The sequence below is a fragment of the Stegodyphus dumicola genome, chromosome 2 (assembly GCF_044657685.1).
Source record: "Stegodyphus dumicola isolate Sdum_Otavi_A_Nest chromosome 2, ASM4465768v1".
In the NCBI taxonomy this organism is placed as follows: Eukaryota; Metazoa; Arthropoda; class Arachnida; order Araneae; family Eresidae; genus Stegodyphus; species Stegodyphus dumicola.
In genome coordinates this window covers 204950236-204966171 of record NC_140769.1, presented here as the reverse complement: position 1 = coordinate 204966171, position 15936 = coordinate 204950236, and the positions used below count along the sequence as shown (strand labels likewise).

The 15936-nt window shown below is 34.9% G+C and overlaps 1 protein-coding gene across 5 annotated transcripts in view; it reads left to right on the top strand.

Annotated features, from left to right (window-relative positions):
- Window positions 1-15936, top strand: part of LOC118181150 (coiled-coil domain-containing protein CG32809-like) — a 1535131-nt gene that overhangs the window by 394466 nt on the left and 1124729 nt on the right. The window lies entirely within an intron of this gene.

Genomic DNA, 15936 nt, shown 5'->3' with positions numbered 1-15936 from the left:
TGGCCTATAGTGCTGTGTCAGGGTCACAAATTAAATGACAGTGTATAACAGTGTATTAGGTTATAAATACAGCTGAATTACTGCATCAGATCCATGGCACACTTATTTTTAAGAATTATGGAATGAAGAGCCATCCGATCTTTTCTTTTAAGTAAAGATTGTGTTTCCAATTCTTTTTGGCTAACTGAAGTTATAACACTTTCCTGCATAATAAAAAGAATGTTCAGGAGTATGCTGAAAAAATCAGAACGCCGTATTGTTAAATATTTATTATCATCATGCAGACAAAAGTGCCGATCTGATCGGAAACTAAAAAAATTTTCTCTCTTTCTTCTCATTACTTCTGAGAAACGTTTCGAAATTGTAAATTTTGATTATTGTAACATGAATATTTTATTACTTTCAACAAAATAAGAAATATATCTATATTAAAACTTTCGTACATGTTCGTGGTTTATCGACGAGAAATAGTCAAATTATTCAAAATAAAAAGATTATAAATCAGATAAAACATCATCCTATGAAAGCTTTAATTAGGAATTCTCGTACAACAAGCAAGAGTCTACAAATAGCCATTTCTACTCTAAGGCATTAGAAAGGGGAACTTGTTACAAAACATTCGTTTTTGTATTGGACTTCACAATACAAACAATGCGATGCGTCACTTTTGCTCTGCAGCAGAGCGCAGATAGGGAATCGCTGCTCTAAGGTATATTTACTTTTTACTATGTTTGGAACGTTTGGCGCTTGTACCTAGCATCCTTACTGCACCTAATTGCATAGATTTGCTGGATAAATCTGCTGGTACGATCACTTTTATGGCTTTAGACATTAGTGCCATCCATAAGAAGATGGAGGATACTGGCAGGAAAACTGTCACAGATCATAGTAAGCTACTACTGGTTCGAGAGGAATTCAGTGGAATTTTCTCTGATGAAATGGCAACCGAAAAGACCACATTTAAATCCCATTTAATACAACTGGGATATCTTGAAAATTGAAATATCTTGAAGGTGTGCAAACAAGTTATCCTGTACTAATGTCCTTCACATACTTCTGGAAAATCTTACAGGACGTATGGCAGGCCATTCTTCTGGAATACTTTTGTAAGCTTCAATGCATGCCTTATCGTGTTATTAAGATCACACGAGCAGCAACTCGTTGCTAATCAGGTATCCATTATTCATGGACACATCATTCATGGTTATACTGTACATCAAGGCAGAAAAAATGCAGCTTTTTGCAAAGAAATAACTTATTTCTTAAAAGTGCTGGGTGATGTAGAATTTTAAAATCAATTTCGGAGTACGATAGTTCTAAATTTTACGAAATACTCATCAGTTTCCTAAGGTACTCTCCATCGCGTTCAAGGGCAGACATACACCAGTATTTTTACGTAACTTCAGAATAAATGATTAAGGCACGTTAAGTCTGGTGATCTTTAAGCCAGGGAAAGGAAACGCCATGCTCGATCCTCTAAGTCCAAATAAGTATTAAGTAATGATAATCATCTGGCATGACGTATGGCCAACTAAGTGGTGTCCAAACAATGCTGGTCGAAATATTAACCACAAACGATTTTGTGTGACACATATTCGTATGCAAGCCCTTACATGGTAGGTATGCAGTGAATGTCCCGCATGCAGATAGCAAAGTTTCGGAGTGTCAAATTTAGTCAGTATCTTATAAAGTGGAAGTTACCTGCGCAAAGAACAAATACATTATCCAGTAACTACTCGCGGGCCCTTGACCCCTTCGAATAGGCCTGTTCGTATAGGATGTGTAGTCTCTACCCTTGTTGCTGCACTTTCGTTATTTCCATGTCTCTGTAAAGTTCAGTATACAAGATAGTCAAATCACGCTACTAAAGTCTGACATCACTGCAGGAAAATGTTGAAACAAAGCTGGCACCTGTGCATTTTCGAAGGTAAATTAGGTATCGCCAGACATTCCTAACTGTTACGTTACGCTCGAATTTTGATGGAAAACAGCCCGGGGGCGGTCCAAGGATCTCCGACCCCTCGTTCCTTACTAACAACCATTTGAGAGGACTTTTGGCTTCTACTATTTTGAGTGCTTCTTTGCCACACAGGCACTATACCTTTACAAACATCCATGCCCTCTGGGCCTGTCAGTACGGTATCCAAATTTGGGCCTGTCAGTACGGCAGTCAATGATACTAACCTTTCCACCATCTTAGAATATTTATGACACTGTAGGTATAAACAGAAGCTATACCAGCACCTCTGTAATACCACGTGATTGAAATATTGCTCTATCTAGCTACTTAAGATATTACATGTGACGGTATAAGTGTAACAGCGACCTATTCTTTATTATCTTCTTACACTACTTATTTAGGAAATCAGCCCCCTTCTGGGGTCCACGACTCTATTGAGTCGGGCTGAAACTATGGCTTTAGCCAGCATGTTGCTGCTAAACAAAGGTGATCAATGTTGACGCTAAACAAAGGAGAGGGAAGGTGCATTCAAATTACAGAGCTATTTTTACTTGCTTCAAAAGAATGTTTGGCATGTCATTTAACAGCTCCTGAAACCAATGAGTTATGCATTAACGTTATAGGGGAAAGCACCAGGTAGAAAATGAGCGCAGGCGTTCGGGCGACAATGCATTGACGTCCGGACGACTTCGCTGTGAAAGAGGCATAGATCTGCATCCTTAGTCTGAAAGTATTGAATTACTTTGTATATTTTGTTTTGGGGATAATTTGCTTTTATGATAATTTTTTGAATGCTTGCTTTGTTGATGGATGTCTAATGTGTAGACCTTTTCTGAGATTGCAACCGAATGTCTAGTGATCAGGTTCGTCCCTTTTCCCAAAAATGCACATCTCTATGTTGGAATTTTTTAATCATAAAAATGTGTGGGGAAAAGGCCATGCCCTGTTAGCCATCCGTTGGCAGAACGGCTCTACTTTCTTGTTCGCTTTACTCCTTTTGAGTATAAATACAACTGTGGTTAGCGGTTATAAATACAGCCGTGGTTTCTCTTCGTTGTAGATTTCTTTGCTCCTCATGAAGAGGGACCTGTAACTATTTGTCGTCAAAATTGATACAGTCTTGAATAAAATCTATGCCATGCACAAGGTTTTTGCTTGCTTAGTTTTAAAATGATTTAATATTTTTTTAAAATTTTAATAAAAATGTAGTTTAATTCTTAAATACCAAATTAGTTATACGTAACTAAATTTTCAAATATAAATTATGGCATTTTGCTTGTAAGAGCTGCTCTTTCTGGGGAAGCTTTAAAAAAATCTGAAGTCATTAAAAGTTATGAGAGAAATATTGGAAAGTAACGGAAAAGGAGTAAAAGAAAAATTCGGCCAGATCAGCAAATTGAAAACAAAAGAAAACGACTTCTCGTTTAGAATTTTTTTTTATGCGTGGTGCATCAGTTCTCAAATAAAGATTGTGGTCCTTGAAACAAAACCCATCACATTAGTCTCAAAAACTCCTATATCCTTCCAATTTCTCCTCTCAGCATCTATCAGACAATCGATATTTTAGTGGATCTACTAGCATGAGACATATAAAATTGATTTTAACTTTGGTTAACAAGGTACTTTTGTTCCTTTCTTTCTCAATAGTTAATTATTTTTTTAATCTAATCCTTTTTAGATGCAGGAAAGTTTTGTGCTATTCTTTCTTTCATTCCTCGGTTTATGTTACAAAAACTAAGAATAAGCTTAAAATATTTTGTTTTAAAAAACTAAAAATGCGTTTCTAAAGGAAGAATTTGTGCGTGCAAAATGATAGAACTAAAAAACATAAACTGTTTCAGAGTAATACTAAAGGTGAAGTCAGATTGTAAAGTATATTAATTATTTTTAAAAAGAATCTAATACCTTAAGAAATACATACGTTATCTGTTAATCATTCTTTCATTCCCAGGGTTATGTTTCAAAAATTTTAAATAATGAAAATATGTGAATATCAAAATAAATCAAGATTGTATAAAGAAAGCATTTTTGCCTGAAAAGACGACAGTACTTACGAAATAAAATATTCAGTTCTTTCCAAATTTAAGTTAAAATTAAGCAAATTAATAAGGTTTATTTTCAACTAACGTGTATTTTTATGTTGATTCTACTCTGTAACTTCTATTTCTCCCTTCAATCAACATCAGAATGCAAATTGAGTTAAAATAGATTACAACAGATTCTCGAGAGTGTAGAGTAATTAGGTTATTTTGAAGCAGGAGTCATGAAAAATGAACATTTAAATACGTACATCGGCGAGGTTCGAACCTGGACTCGAACCTGGCGCCGAGTGTACTAACCGTGATACCACGAAGGCATCCTGTAAGAAGAGAGAAAAGTACATTATATACCCCATCCTTTTAAAGGGCAACTTGGGATTTAGAAATCTATTCGCCAAATCCTGGAGGTGAAGAATCATCATCCACCATCTTTTTTTTTTGGTTCGGGCTTCACTGTAGAGTTACTGGGTTTTTTATGCGGGAGACATGAAAAATGAGCAGTGCTCTCGCCGGGACTCGAACCTGGACCTCGCGCCGAGTGCGCCAACCGTTACACCACGAAGGCATGCTGGAAGGAGGGATAACTTACCTTATAAGGCAACCATCTAGAATTCTTTTCATCCCTGAGACATCCCCCTATGTGCTGATATGTTTTGGTGAGTAATTTCATATTTGGAGTGCACTGGGCTAGAAGCCGCAGTAGCTGAATTCCTGTCAGCAAAACAGTGAATGTTTTCGTCTGCGTTGTACGTATTTAAATGTTTGAATTTCTGGGATCTTCCAACTAGGACTAGGTTTTGCTAATTTTTGACGTAATATTTAATAAACCTTCTAATTAAAATTTGCATCTCTTTTTAGATTTTTGACTTCTAATAAGTGGGAAGAGAATTCGTTTAAGCAGAGGAAGGTTAAACAGGCATCGTTTAGTAGCTATTTAAGTTTATTAAAACTTTAGGTAGAATTCGTCAGTGGCTTACTTTAGTAATTTCTGTACATAATCACTGACAGTTGCGTTTTATTTCCACCCCATAAATTATAGTTGGAACATTAGAATCCTTCTTTTAAAAGTATACATTAATATGCAGAGTTCAGTCACTGCACATTGAAAATGGATAATAACGAATATCAATATTGCAGACGGAAAATTAATGCGTAGGTTAGTTTTTATCTATTTTCAATTTTCATTACAGATTCTTGGAAATGGGTAACAGTGATTTGCTACAGAATCTTGAAAACGGTATGTATTTTCATGATTCATCTATACATTTTCTAATCCCAGTTTTCTCAGGGAAAAAAAAGAGGAAAATATATAGCAAAAGGATAGGAAAATAAACAGGAATAGGAGAGAAAATGTATAGGAATAATATAGGAAAATACTTAAGAAGGATCGCTTAAAAATATCTTTTCCGAGAGAATCGTAATTGAACGCAAGGAGATAATTTTATATAATGCCTCTAATCGGAAAGAATGCTCTGTACCTTTACCCTTTAGACCTTTGATAATTTCGCTTTTATATCTTCAGAATTATTCTGTACTTGTACAAGCAGCCAACGGTGCCGGAGAAAGTCATTAATCTTGCTTATAACACTGCTTCTGCTGTGAATCTTTCTTGTTAACAGGCTTCAATAGGTATTATGCGAAGCCCCGGGATTCCACGCAAACCTTATAAAGACTCATCAAATGAATTAAACGAAATTCGAAACAGGTTTTGAATACCACATGGATTCCAAAACTAACTATCTAAAACAATTCAAGGTCCACCAGCGGCCAAGCGGTAAAGTCGCTGAACACCGGTAGTTCGGTCCGAGGTTCGAATCCCGCGAACGGGCTGGCTGCATGGGCGTTTTCGTGGTTTTCCCCATGTGTAACGTGTATACGAGCCAGTTTCCTTAGAAAGTTCTCCACAAAGAAAGACATTCATCCCCTTAGGTGTTGGTGTGTGGTGTATTTAATTATGGCAAAGCACACTAGGGCTATCTGCCTAAGGGGAGGGATGCCTTCGGAGAGGACGCTCTAAGGGAAACTGGCTCGTTTACACGTACACATGGGGAAAACCACGAAAACACCCATGCAGCCAGCCAGTTCGCGGGATTCGAACCTCGGACGAACTACCGGTGTTCAGAGACTTTACCGCTCGGCCGCTGGTGGGCCCTCCTTAGGTAGATAGCCCTAGTGTGCTTTCTCGTAATCTCAATAAACCAAACCAAACCTAAAACAGTTCAATAATATTTATTTCTGTTGTTATGGTTACCTGAACTAAAATGAAGCAATCTGTTTTCATTAGTAAAAATGTAATGAAATGAAGGTTTTCTTTTCATTTTCCAAACGAAGTGCACTTAAAACATGTACATATTTTAACGCTTTTCTAACGTTCATTTTTAATATATATATATATATAATTTATGTGGATGACTTGACTTGGATTAAACAACACATAATTTTATTTTTAGATTTACACGGCATCATTTATGTGGTCGAGATGCACCGCATAATTTTCTAAAGCCTATATTTTTAGAATAATAAACAATAGGTAGCAGATGCTAAGCGTCACTCTAAGCAGAAGGTAGGCGAAGTAGAAAAAAATAACTGCGCAAAATAGTAACAGCAGTGTTTAAAGACTTGATTTCTTTGTTTAAATAAAGAGCTCTGCTATTGGAGGAGAGCCATCCGCAATGCAGGAGCATAAAATCACATCATAATGTGGATGAGTTTTTAGATATGACGCAGTTTTAGTCGTTTTGAGTTTCATATTTTTTTTATCTCACATTTCTATAATTGTTATTCTTCTAACGATGATAGAGAATTTTAGTAAAAAAAAAAAAAAAATTATATCTTTTTGAGCTACACAAAAAAGTCATAATTTTGGAGCTTCCAACAATTAAAATTACAGCTTTATGAGTCCTACAAAAGTTTTATAATTCAAGGTGTTTCATCAAATCTGTAGTTTAAGGGCTCTACCAAAAAGAATTATAATTTTAAGGGTTCCGCTAAAGATAATATAGATTCAGATCATATTGAGAGTCGGCAAAGTTTAAAGACCACCTGAATAATGAATTGGAGGAGAATTTTGCCGATACCGAAGACTGGATTAAAGCATCGAATGAGAAATCTGAAGATTATGTCCGAAGTAATTATTTCTCCACAAATTCAGTCATAAAAGGACTTGATTTTAGAAACTCAAATTATAATTAACTAAGCTTGGTGTCCTTCAAAGTTTTCAAATATCGATCAGTTACGTCAGCTATTACTTAAATATTGACCTGTAACAGATTCATAATTTTGACTTTCAGAAAGATAACAATAATTAATTTTGAGTTCAAGGAAACTAACGTTAATTAGATTTTAAGTTAGTTAAAGCTGTTTTTCACCAAACAGCACTAAAATTACTTTGGTACTGTTTTCTGCCAACAGGAAGTTTTATTCTTGTGTTTATTATATTTTATTTCATCGAAGTTTATACACAGTAAAAGAAAATGAAAATACGCATATTTTATTCTTAAACTGAAATTTCGATTATACGTTTCTTCTCATTTATAAATATATTTTTAGAGTTCTCTTGAAGGGCAAGTAAACGGTGTCTTGGTTTGTTAAGCTAAAGTCTTACAAACACGCCATTCTAAATTTCCGATAGTCTCTAACAATTGAGTACAATGTTAGGAACTGCAACATAGTATAAATGGCAAATAACTCCATATTTAATTACTAGCCCCAAAGGGGACTAATTAACTGCCTTAACTATTAGCGAATGATTTATTCGTGTATTTCGAAACCGTATTCATCACCAGAGCCATATTTCAAAGCCATAATTTTGAAGCAAGGTTCTGACTTTTCTGAAGGCAGATCGACAATGATCGACTTTTTTTTAATAAAGTGAAATATTAAATTGTAATATGAATAGAAGAGAAACACAACGATGTCAAATTTTAAATTAGGAAAAAAGCAAACTTAAATTGTTGTAAATTTTCAACACAATTAGATTTCTTTTTTGTCTTGAAGATATGTTTTATTTATAGGTGTATCCTAAAGTCAATTAACATTTTACAAAATTGTATTTCACTGAAATTGATTAGTTTTTAATATTAATAATTAATAATTCCTCCTGTCGATTCAAAATTTCACGATAGTTGGCGCCCATCAGCTGCCGAGCGGTAAAATCTCCTTGGTGGGTATGACCTGGGTTCGAGTTCAGGCGAACGGGCTGGCTGCGTGGGCGTTTTCGTGATTTTCCTCTTGTGTAACGTGTATACGAGACAGCTTTCCTTAGAAAATCCTCTGCGAAGGCGTCCCATCCTTTAGGCAGATAGTCCTCGAATGCTTTGCCATAATTAAGTAAACCAAACCGAAACACAACTGGCTGCTTTATCTTTTCAGTTGTTGCAGAATGGATAAAAGCCGCTGAAGAGTCTCAGTTTGGCTTGTGTTAGAATCTCGGCGGTCAGACTGACTGCATTTATGTTTCCGTGGTTTTCCCATATGTAACGTGAATAGCAAACGTTTTTCGTAAAATGTCCTCCTCGGTGTCATCTCTTTCCTTAGATAAAAGCCTCTCCAGTCCCAAGCGATTAAACACCGCTGAATACTAGTAGTTCGTCTTGGGATGTAATTCAGCCCAACGGGCTCTCTGTATAGTTGGTTTTCTAGGTTTTCCCCACGTATAACGTCACGAGTCATTGTCCGAGAACGTTTTCCATCCCTTAGGCAGACAACCGTTGTGTACTTGATCACATTATAATAACTTAACTTTACCTAGCCTTAGACAAAAACTGCATATGCTTTTCCCTAGCATCACAAACAAGCCATAGAACATTCACTTCTTCGGCAGTTGCTTAATGCGCATATTGACTTTTCACAGGAATGAATGCGCATATTGACGTAACATTCCTTTCTGGCAAAATTTAAGATCCGTGCTGTTAATGAAATTCTCGTAAGTCGAATTTCGTTTTCGGGCTGAACATTTTGCACCCAGACAATAGATTTTTGTGTCTGCCAGTCAAGAAACTTATATTATTTCCTGTTATCCACTTGAACGCGAAAGTTTGGATAACATAATATTACTGGACGGAAGTGAAGACAGAAAACTGCAGAATAAAGGCGGAAGATTCCGGAAATTTCCTGACGAAGCCTCCTCTTTAACTGAAACATAACAGCTTGCAACTGACTACCCTCTCATTTCCCCTCGGAAAAAATTCCCAAAATAAACATTGCGGTAGTCACGATGAAAAATCATTTCCGTTTAAATCTTTCAATTCAAAGGAAGAAAAATTCTTTTGTTTGTTGCCACCGAAGATACTGGAACTTTGCCAAAACAAATCGATGGAGAGAAATATAATAGACAGGAAAAGGATTTACCTTTGTTCGATGGGGATGAGTTTCCAAAATGAGTTTCTTCTCTTCTTTTTTTATTTTCTTAATCTCCCTGGAAAAGCAAAAACGAAATTAAGCTGGTTTCCGCGCAATATTTCAAAACAAGGCGGTTTCTTCTTGATAAATGTGCTGAATCAATACTGAGATAGTTCAATAAATCAGAGGATTTCATATCTATTTCCTGCGAATCACCGTAATGGAAGTCGTAATAATTCCATGAATTTTTAATATCATTTCTTTTTAATTTCATATTTGCTATGCTTACTCAAGAGCCACTCAACTGGTATAGTGGTTAGTGATCCTGACTGCCGTACCGATCGAATCTCGGAGAAGGCATGGTTGTAATTGTGCGTCCTTTCATAGGACCATAATGAAATGGCCACCACTTCTGGGCCTTGTAGTGGCGCAAGGCCAGTGGCTATTAAATAAAGCGCTGAGCCATTAAAAAAATTGCGTACTCAAGATGAAGTATCCATTCCTAAATTTCTTTCTTTATATAATGAATATAAGTAGAGTTTCAGAGCTTATTCAAGAACACAAGTTTATACATTCAATGTCACTCTACAATTCGATACACATAAATGCCCTAGATTACCATCATATTGAGAACAATTACTTAAGAATGCGTTGTCCATCTGTATCTGTAGACATATTTCGAGGATACTAGCAAGGAATTCCACAATTTTTGAACCATAGACATTCGCAGAAACTTTTCTAATGGTACAGTTGGAGGAAATAAAAACATGTGACAAATATAATTTTAACTAACAACAAATTTTTTATTTAATCACTTAATTTGGAGATTCACAATTAAATTATAAAACACAGTGTACTATCAAAAGAAAACACAGTATACATATACATAAGATGCATTAAAAAAGTACCGGGGATTTACTTTTTTTTTTTTTTTTTTTTTTTTTTTGTTTTGTTGTTGTGACTTATCTCACATGTTTGACTGTAATATCAGAAGAAGCCCACGCAATTTATCGATTGTAGTTCTAAGAGTGGATTGTGAAAAGTGTATTTCTCTAAGCAGATTAAAATATAAAATAAAAATTATAATTAATATCGTGATATTGTAAATGACTTTAGATTTCTTTTCTTATACTTCCAGTATACCGATGAAATGGAAATTTAAAAAAATGTTGATAATTTGTCCATCTTATACGCAAATTTCGTTTTGTTTGGCCTGATAAGAGACTGTTAGTATAAAGTCAACAGTTTTACATCTAAACTTTCATGTTGCTTTGTAAGTTATTTCTCCCGACTTCTTAGCATGCCTTCATAGTACGCGTACTCCAGAGGTCCGTGGTTCGATTACCGACAAGGAGTTGCTCATTTTTCCAGTCTTTTGCTTCCAAAAAATGCCTAATCAGCTGAGATAAATTGTCTTCGAAAATGGCAGTTTAATAACATTTGCGTTTTTAGTGGATTCTTACTTCATTACACTTTTCTTAAATTATCATTCATTTCCTCGGTTAAATAAGATGTTTAAATATATGAAATTGGCAATAGTTTTTTACCCTCTGCATTACATTATATTAATACAAAACATATTGCCCCAACTCTGCAGACATCCATGATTCGAGCATCCTCTACAAGTAATATGACAATGCAGCTTCATGCGTTTCACGTTCAGAATATATATGCATATTAAACTTTAATGCCCAACTAACTCGGCTCCAGTTACTATGGCCTCCAGCATTATCCGGTTACATATACAAAATCACTTGACTCTGATTTATGCACAGGGAAAATGCCTAATTTTCTTTATTGCCAAATTATCCTCTATTTATTTTTGTCATTAATTCTTATCCGCGTATTTTAGTAGTTCTGTAAACATAGTGATAGGTTTTATTGTATTGAACGAATCCTATGCAAGACGATAGTTTCTTGTAGAAGTGGTCGCCTTAGAGAAGATGTTTAGTGGAGTTCTCGATTTTTGATTTGTATAATAGATTAGCTCTAGTCAAGACTCTTGGAATCTGTTAAAGAAAATTACTGAAGGAATGAGTATCAATATAATAAACCGTTTTACTTCAAATGTTCTTTAACAGAATGTAAGAGCCTTCACTAGGAACGTTCAGCACGCAAATAATGGACATTGTCGATAGTCTGCTTAAAAGACACTTTATAAGGTATTTCTTCCGCCTTCTTAGCATGCCTTCGTAGCATAGTGGTCTTCACGTTGGGCGAGTATTCCAGAGATCCATGGTTCGATTCCCGGCGAGGGCGTTGCTCGTTTTCACTTCTTCCTGTTTCAAAAATAACCTAATGACTCTACAACTTCACAGAGAACCGAAATAGTCTGAAACCTGTTGGGATAGCCTTAGAAAGGGCTCACTCAGTGTCCCAAAACACAACATATTTACAGACTGTAAGCTATTTTCTCCCTCCTTCCAACATGCCTTCCTGGTGTAACGGTAGCACTATCGGCCCGTATTCGAGAGGTCCAGGCTAGAATCCTGGCGATGGCATTGCGCATTTTTCACCTCTTCTGCTTCTAAGAAAATTTAATGACTCTACAACACAGTATGCACTGTTATAAAACATATAATGTTTCATCATGCAGCGCATTCAACAAATGACGGTAATAACAGATTTTTTCAGAATCACTTCGCAATTGCTTGTAATAATTTATACAGCAATTAATTTCAATCCGAAAGAATGACAAACCTACTGATATTGTTTCTGTCAGCAACTAATAACAGTCAGTCCGTTTTTCATTAAATTTGTTTATATTTGTACCGGGAACAAAATATAATAAAAGAAAGATAGATAAATAGATAGATGTATACCCCGCAGCTCTGGCTTCAGTACTCTTATCATGAAAACATCAATATAAATACGGAAATATAAATAAGAATTATCTATTATGTCGATTTTTTATAAATTTCTAAAATCCACCAACTATTGCAAAGGAAATATTCAAAAGAGGTTTCGAAAATACTCAAAAGAGGTACGCTTTGCGCAGTAAAATCAGTTTATGCAGAAATACAGCTGCAGTTCTTCGAAATCTCTCAGCAGACATCCTTAACGGTTGTCCTACATACTGTTTTATCGGATTATTTCTCGACGCAAAAAATTCTCCAACGAAGAAGTATTTCCCAATATAAATTGAGGCAATTGTCTTCCATCCATATTACTCTCGCCGTCCTTTGTGACGCAAAATAAAAGCAAAATACAGTGTCTTTCTCCGAACTAATGCGGCTGTCTGGCACGCCCTAATGCTCCCTCGCAGCTATGGATCTTCCCGATTATTAAAGAGTTGCTCCAACAAAATGCTTCATTACGAAAATAAACAGCGTTTTTCCGAGCAAACGAACTGGATACAAATAAATATACCACAGCAACTGTTTTAGTCGGCAAAAGTATTGGAACGTTTGTGAGCATCTACAGGCAATTATCGGCCGGAACTTTGAGTTTGTTGTCGTTTATGACGCTAAGTGTCTTTTGTGAGGTTTGATGTAGTAAGTGAAAGTGTTTATTTCGGAATAAACTGATTCTCTTCAACCCTTTCTCCAGGGTTTTGGTTGAAATAGTAATGCGAGGCACACAGTATGTCACTTTTAAGTTGATTTTTAAAAAAGTGTTATTGTCTAAAGTTGAAAAAACATGTTAATCTTAATCTAAAAAAGGGACATAGAATGTTACTATGAAATTCCAGTTATTATGAAAGTGGCTGTAAAAATGTTTCTGTAAATAAAAAAGAAAATTACAATAAGAAGATTTCCCACTACAGTCCAAAACTCGGCAGAAACGAATAGCATTAACTTTAAATATTGTTAACCAATTCTGAAGTGTAAATCATAAAAATTTAAAAATCAAATGATTAGTTATGTAATATATGAATTATGTAACATTCGGTCTTAAAATATCTTTTGTTAGTGACAACAAGGCTACAAATGGTCATCAAAGTTATCAGTTGGATGTTATAAATTAAAAATGTACTCACAATAATATCAGTTACATATCTTATTGTTACGTGCGTACGAGTTCGTAATGGATTGAAGTGATTCAGAAATCACTTTACAGTTCTGAAATTTTTCACACAAAAGTACTCGTACAATGCTTCTCAGTATGACAGAGTGCATTCAGTAGTTACCACTTCAAACTACCAAGAACTTTTACCATGAGGCAATGCAAAGCGAAAGCTCGCATGGTGATCTCTCAATAATCAGAACTCTTACTCTAGACGGAAACTGTAAGCTGATGCTCTTTCCTATCTTTTATAGTTTTAACCCATCCGCCAAGAAATTTCTAGTACCTTCGACAGTTCTTTGCCTTCGATTTCTCGCAATTGTTGGAAGGCACACACAGTTACAGTTACATATTAAACCTAATTAGTTACAAATACAATTTATACAAGTACACAGCACAAGAAAAAGGGGGGAACAATTCTATATCTCCCGCTCTACTGGGCCGATTGACTAAATTCAAATTGCGTTTTTCATCTCTCGAAAGCGCGATTTAGGAAATATAATAAGATTTATAAATAGCATTGTGCTAACTTGGTAGTTTGGAGTAATTTGAGTCGTAGAATCGAAACATGGAAAAAAATTGGTATGTTATTTCAAAAAAAGTCCGATTTTATGTCAAAATACCTATGTTAGAACAATATATAAATCTAATATATATCCAAAGTCGCGCTTTGGAGACATCAAAAACACAATTTGAATTTTGTCAATCTGCCCAGTAGAACGGGAGATATAAAACCGTCCTCTTTTTTTTTTTTTTTTTTTCCGCGGTGGACCTTCAAGACATTTTCTGTTCGTCACACTTTATAGTTCAAACGTACTGATAGCTAAATATTTAATTTTCAGATTGACATTTATTTCAGACAGTTGTAAGGTATTTTCTCCCTCCTTTCCGCATGCCTTCTAAGTGCAATTGGAAACACACTCCATGCGTATCTGAGAGGTTCAAGATTTGAATCCGTCGAGCTCACTGCACATTTTTCACGTCTCCTTCAAAAAGGTCTAAAGACTGTACAAGTGGCGCCCGAAGTAAAAGCTGGTAGATGATAATTTGCCACCACCAGGATTTGGCGATAATCCCTAGTCTCACTTTAAAAGGAAGAGTATATAAGTTATTTTTTCCCTTCTTTCTGCATGCCTTCGTGATGTAACGGTAGCATACTCGATACGTATTCGAGATGTCTATTGTTCGAGTCACCGGCTAGGACAATGGACATTTCTTATGTCTCCTGCTTCAAAAAAGAGCCTATTGACATAATTATAATATGCTGTTTTAATCGCTAAATAACTTGCTCTTAACAAAATAAACAAATTATAAAAACTTTCCAAGTGTAACAAAACTTGACAGTTATCTGTGACAACCTTCTTACTTTCTTGTATTTATTAAATTATTTTCTACACATACCGAAAAAATACACATGTTTGTACGTAAATAATTATTAACTTCTTTATTTCTTGCTACAGCTTAACTTTCAATGATGTTTCGATTATGATAACTTTTGTAGCTTTGGAGACTAGAATCTGTTTTCATCACGGTTTTTTTACGCTCATCTGTCTTACGAATGCGCTTCCAAACAAAGCTATTATTCTTATTTTAAGAATTTGTTCTTAAGGGTATTTATCTTTTGATAAGCACGAATAAAAGTTAAACAAATCTGTGTCTTCAAATAAGATTCATGTGACACTCTAAATTGATTAGCTCCATTTGTAAATTTTCTGTATGTTATTCATGTTCGTTTTTGGTTGTACGTTATTCACATTTTTGGCTGTACGTTATTCAAGTTTTGGCTAATGACAATGAAAATAATGTAAAATCAGGCGTCAAATCATTAAAACTTTTAAACCTTTCTTTAAATTCTTGTCTTAATAATGTAATTTTCCTTGCGTATTCTTTACTTTTTTCATTTGAAATAATGAATTAGCTGATTTATTAAATCTGCTGATTGTACCTGCATGGGAATATTTCCCACCTTAACACAATTACGAGTATAAAGTTTAGCATACGTGCATACAGTGACAAAGATAAAATCTCAATATATTCATTCTATATTTCTTTTTCTACAATAACGTCAGTAATTGAATCTATGTACAACTTATTACACATAAGTTCAGTTCATATCTCTATGTCTCTAAAACCTTAATAAACAGATTTACAACATATATATAGTTAAAATGTGTTCGCAGGCCGGATAAAATTGCTTCAGAAATAGCATTTAAATGCAATAAAATATATTTAAAGACTTAAATATTTGATTGACGCTCGTTGAAAATAATTATAATGATCTTTGATACCGTTTCTGCAACTTCCTCCTCACTCGGCATAATCATATTCATGCTCCGTGATACAAGCATTTAATAGCTTTCAAAAGATGGAAATTATGAAACATTATATTTATGCATCGAAAGACTATTTTGAATATTTGATTCTCTATTCATTATATGTTTTAAATAAGCGATTAAAAAACTGCTTAATTTTTATTCAAGAAAGAAAACAATAAGATAAATTTTCACAGCTATAGCTTGGTATTAAATATAATAAAAAGTACTAATCCATTAACGAGGCACAAATTTTTACCTATTTCTGTTGGTGACAAAC